This window comes from Aquarana catesbeiana, linkage group LG01 (assembly GCF_042186555.1).
Source record: "Aquarana catesbeiana isolate 2022-GZ linkage group LG01, ASM4218655v1, whole genome shotgun sequence".
In the NCBI taxonomy this organism is placed as follows: Eukaryota; Metazoa; Chordata; class Amphibia; order Anura; family Ranidae; genus Aquarana; species Aquarana catesbeiana.
In genome coordinates this window covers 63,095,018-63,100,797 of record NC_133324.1, presented here as the reverse complement: position 1 = coordinate 63,100,797, position 5,780 = coordinate 63,095,018, and the positions used below count along the sequence as shown (strand labels likewise).

General features: G+C 37.9%; 1 protein-coding gene across 2 annotated transcripts in view; it reads right to left on the bottom strand.

Annotated features, from left to right (window-relative positions):
• Positions 1–5,572, bottom strand: part of SKOR2 (SKI family transcriptional corepressor 2) — a 75,319-nt gene extending 69,747 nt beyond the window's left edge. For both annotated transcript variants that reach the window (XM_073619385.1, XM_073619366.1), the window contains exon 1: positions 4,648–5,572. The gene's annotated coding sequence lies outside the window, so the exon portion shown is untranslated. The remainder of the gene's footprint in view (positions 1–4,647) is intronic.
• Between the last annotated feature and the right edge of the window lie 208 nt (positions 5,573–5,780).

Here is a 5,780-nt window from a genome sequence, read left to right as displayed (position 1 = left end):
AGAGTTCCATCTAACTATTTAGCTCTATGGAAGGTCTTAATAGTTAATTTTTTTTCCCAGGCACCTTGCAGGTTAAGTGATCCAAAATTACCCAATTACGTTGATTCTAGTTGGGTTGCCTTTATTTCTGGGCTTTTAATTATATTGTGCTTGTAACAGGGTGTTCAATGTCTGTCCTATACAATGCAGGATATTTGCAATTGAGATGGTCCCATCTGGAAAAGCCTTGGTCTCATTTAAACACAGCACTTGAGGGTTTGTCTGTCACTATCAATAACCCCTGGTCAGTTTTAACAAAAGCAAAGCTGAAGAGGGCATCTAAACACTTGGAATCTCCCATCGACCCCCAAACCAGAGCCTTTTGCCTGGAAAAAAGAAAAAAGATGTGCCCCTAAACCATCTCAATTTTTATGACCGATTCCAGAACTGGGATTCCACCCAGAACAGCCTATTCCTATTCTTCATTTTAAAAGATTTCAATGAATGTATTTTTTTTCAATATGAAGTGCTCAATTTGGGGTGTTTTTATAGACCCAGCAGAATTCATCCCTTCCAGTGGTGAAGTTTTTTTTTAATTTTTTTGGAGATATGTAATAAAAACCCCACAGCAATTTTTCATTCTTTAAAATCCTTTGAAACCTTACAGTTTTAAAAGGCTATACAATATTTGCAATCGTGCCCAAGGGGGGTATTTTTTTTGTTAGCAGAGATTAGAGTGGTACTTGATTAAAAAAATAAAAATAAGAAAAAAGTTAATAATGAAGATGCAACAGAGTTTCTACCAGGAACGAGAGTTACTAAGTAACAATTAAGAAGACAGATGCTTATTCTTGGAGTGCTACAATACAAAGTTAATTACTAAGTTGGATTGAGAGCTTTGTAGAGGAAGAATTGGATTTATTTGTTGATAGGTGCACGTTGCGCCTGAACAAATTACAGACTATTGCAGTAGGATGGGGGAGAGGGAAAAAAAAAAGCATCATTTGCTTTCCAAAAGCAGCTCCAAAGCTGACATTATAAACAAACATCTATCATTACTGATGACCACCTACTGGGATATTATTGCTTTGCAGCGAGTATTACAATCAAGAGAGTTCCTTACTTACTGTTCACAATCACTTAAAGCTGACTACTAATGACTGCTTTGAATTCACTGTAGAGTTTTCCTTGTGTATTTTGTGAGATGTACTTACACATTATTCTCAGAACAATCTCCCCACCCTAAACTGGGCACTTTCTGATAGACTTTGTCCATGTCTTTGCTCTCCTAAAAGAAGATTCCTTGCGAATGCCTCATTGCCTTAGGTATTTTCTTACAGGAAGATATGTATTATTGATAGGTGTGTCCATAACTTCCTGCATTTAGGAGCATCATCAATTAAACAGGAGAGAGGAGTTCACTCTGAAAGTTTCTATACTCTCCCTTTGTGGATTCACAATTATTTCAATGCAGCTGAGAATATCCTTCTAATTGTATCTATTCAAATATTGAATATTCAACCATATAAACTGCCTACAAAATTATAGTTCTGGATAGCACAATAATTAACCCATTTTCTCAAGAAGCCCAGGTAGATTCTGAAGGAATCTTAGCCTTATCCCTTTTTGTGTATGATTTTAATATATATATATATATATATATATATATATATATATATATATATATATATATAAATTTTACTGTTCTTTTTTTATTTACTTTACTTGTATTAGTTTATATTTTTCATTTGATACCTTTTTTTTTCACTAGATTTTATACTTTTTTTTGTACCTTGTCTTAAAATGCACATTACCAAATCATACAGGTGGACTTTAATTTGGCAGAAAAAAAAGGTTACAAACTTATAGTTATAAAATGGTTATAAAACATAAATATATCGTAGTTCCATGTTTTGGAACCATTATATTACGTTGTTCTATAACATGCCACACATTTGACAGCGGTAACATTGCTTAAAAGGTACAGAATATATATAAAAGTTCAAAATAAGCCTCAAACGCACAAACTCTGCATGATATATATAGCATCCAGTACAATATACCTATTACAGCAACTGAGAAAGACCTTAAGGAATGTAGATAAATACACCTATAAACAGTGTCAATTTGTTTCCCATTTGTCGGACCTGTAATAGACGTGTTGTAATAGTAATGTTAAATACATAATGCAGTAACTCTAAATAATAATAATAATAATGATCAGGAATGATTTGGCAGGAAAGCAGTAAGGGGGATTGGAGTGAATTGCAGTCTGCAAGGTATGGGGTGCATGGTGTGAAGTGCAGGGAGATGTACATTCTATGGACTGTGTAGTCCAGAAAACTATCTTGTAAAATGTACAGATTGTATGGTGCTGAGTATACAGAGGACTGCCAGAGTACAGGGGCTGGAGGGTGGTGAATGGACAGCCAGCTGTGATATTGGGCCTATGATATTGAATATGGACTGTGTGGTGCTGAATGGTCAGTGACCTACAATAGTTTGTATACTGTGTGGTGCTGAATGGACAGCAAGCTGCCCTAGGGTACAGATGGAGTGGTGCTGAATGAACAGCGACTTACCATAGTATATCGACTGCATAGTTCTGAATGGACAGACCTACCATAGTGTACAGATGGAGTGGCGCTAAATGCACAGCGTCCTACTATAGACTGGTGCTGAATGGACAGCGATCTACCATAGTATACAGATAGAGTAGTGCTGAATGGACAGCGACCTACCATAGTGTACAGATGGAGTGGTGCTGAATGGACAGCGTCCTACCATAGACTGGTGCTGAATGGACAGCGATCTACCATAATATACAGTTAGAGTAGTGCTGAATGGACATCGACCTACCATAGTGTACAGATGGAGCGGTGCTGAATGGACAGCGACCTACCATAGACCGTGTGGTGCTGAATGGACAGCGATCTACCATAGTATACAGATAGAGTAGTGCTGAATGGAAAGCGATCTACTATAGTATACAGATGGAGTGGTGCTGAATGGAAAGCGACCTGCCATAGTATACAGAGTAGTGATAAATGGACAGTGCACATAAACATCCATTGTGGTTGTATGCAAACTGGGCTTAAAAAAACGTCTGTTTGGAGTAAAAAACGCTCAGATGGAGCATTTTTTGTACAAAGTTTAAACTAGTTTAGAAGAGTTTTACTTTTTTTTCTGCCTCCAAGCGCCAATCAGAAACACAAACCAGAAGGTTTTTTTACTGCTTCTAAACTTTAAATTCAAAATATGCCTCTTAACATCCTAATGTGCATGGACACATAGGATAACATTGAGCTGCTTCTACAAGCAGAACACAAAACTCCTGTAGAAGCAATGTTTTTTAAGACAGTGTGCATGGAGCCACAACTTGACTATTTCTCCTGCACACACTGCTAAGTACATAGGGATTCCCAAAACACTGCCTAAAAGGATATTTAGGCTTCCACATTAAGCCAACATTAACACCAGGACCAAAATAAACAAAAAAAAAAAAAAAAAAAACACCCTAAAAAACATGCAAAGTATTCATTGCACCCAGTCAGAATACATCTTATACTGGTCGGGGAAATTCTGTCTGAAGACATCTTGTATGTGTATTAAAGACCAAATGACATGCAAACTGGATTGTCAGCCACAAGAATAGATTGCTAGGTATGTGCATACATAGGAGACATATACACATTCATATAGGCACAGGGAATGTGTGTGTAAATAAATTGTGTGTGTGCAAATACACTATTTTAGATTGTAAGCTCTCAGGAGCAAGGCCCTCCTAACCCTCAGGTATTGAGTAGTAATGTAATTGTACTATCTCCCTTTAATTGTTAATAATAAGTTCTGCACAAACTGTTGGCAGTAAATAAATCCTGTGCATACATAATATAAAAAATATAGTGTAAAATTATATATATATATATATATATATATATATATATATATATATATATATATATATATATATATATATATATATATATATAAAGATGCTAATAAATAATACTTATCTATGATATATATATATATATAAATCTAGCTATGTATTTATAAACACTCTATCTATCTATCTATCTATCTATCTATCTATCTATCTATCTATCTATCTATCTATCTATCTATCATACAGACAAGACAGTGAAAAAGCAGTGAATAAAACAACATGTAAATGATATCTTCATAAAAGTTCCACAATAGTAAATGATTTTCCTTTTCGGAGAAGCACAATGAGTGAGGTAGGGGGTGACACCCGGAGTCATGCCTAGGAGGATCCGCAGGCTGCAGGGTGTATGGAGCTGCGCCTAGGATCCGCTCCCCGGCTCCTCTTGCTGGGGCTCTCCAGCGACAAGGAACACCTGAGCTGCTGGCCTGCGAGTGCCAAATGACACTTGAGCACTGTAATCAGAGATTAATTGACTTAATCAAATCGGGCCAGCCCGGGCTATTAATCTTTTGGCGCAGCAAATTAGCCACAATTACCTCGATGTGCCCGGTCAGGGGGGCGAGCTGCGGCACAATCCAGCCTTCAATTAGAATCCGGCGTGTAAATAGCAGAGATCAATCTTGGCAATTAGAGGCGCTGACACAGGCTGGGCAGGCGGTCCGGGGAGGGAGTGAGGGGTCCTGGAAGGTAGGTAGGGAGGGATAGGGAGGAGTACATACCTGATCACAGGGGAGGAAGGTGGGCTGCTCTAGTCCTGCACAGGAGACATCACATCCCACACATTCAGCTCCTGCTGTCCCATTGGTGTCACCCTCTGTCTGCTTCCTGGGATCTCCACTACACTCACTTTCCTCCAAAGGGGGTCACTGAGTCCTCACCGCCTCCTGTCACTCAGCACTGCAATCTATTACCCTATCACAGCCTATGTCTACACTTCCAGAGGGGGGAGGAGAAGAGCACAGAGGAGAACACACTCCCCACCCATTGCTGCTGGCCCAGCTACACACAGCCAGTCCACCCATTCATAGTGCCCCTGTCCTGGGCACCCCCTGGGCACAGCCTGCTCCCTTCTCTACAGCCAGCAAATAAGGACCCGGTCAAGGCACAAGCCTGAGTCCTATGAGTCCTATGTCTATGTTATGTTTAGTAAAGGGGGGGGGGGGGGGGCTTTTAGGTTTTGGTGTAATTTACCCAGTATCATTAAGTTTATTTTACATTTCTAACGTACTCTCCCCCTTCTCTATGTCTCATTGACTTTCCTTCTATCCGTTTCTCTTCTTCTTTGCAACTGGCTTCTTTCTCAACCACCTACCTTTCTTTCTTTCTTCCTTCATTCTTTCCTCCCTCTTATGCTCACCCATCTTTCTTTCTTTCTTTCTTTCTTTCTTTCTTTCTTTCTTTCTTTCTTTCTTTCTTTCTTTCTTTCTTTCTTTCTTTCTTTCTTTCTTTCTTTCTTTCTTTCTTTCTTTCTTCTTTCCTTCCTCCCTCTTCTCAGTCTTATGCCCATCCACCTCTCTCTCTCTCTCTCTCCCTCTCTCTCTCCCTCTCTCTCTCATTATGTCCTTACCAGCTGCTAACACACACATACTGTATGTGTATATATATCTATATCTATATATATCTATATATATATCTATATATATATCTATATATATATCTATATCTATATATATATATATATATATATATATATATATATATATATATATATATATATATATATATATATATATATATATATATATATATATGTATATATACACACACAGTTGCATATATGTACGATTGATACATGACGTTGCTCATTAATATATATTGTGTTCATGTTTTGCACTGTAAAGTTTGCTAACAC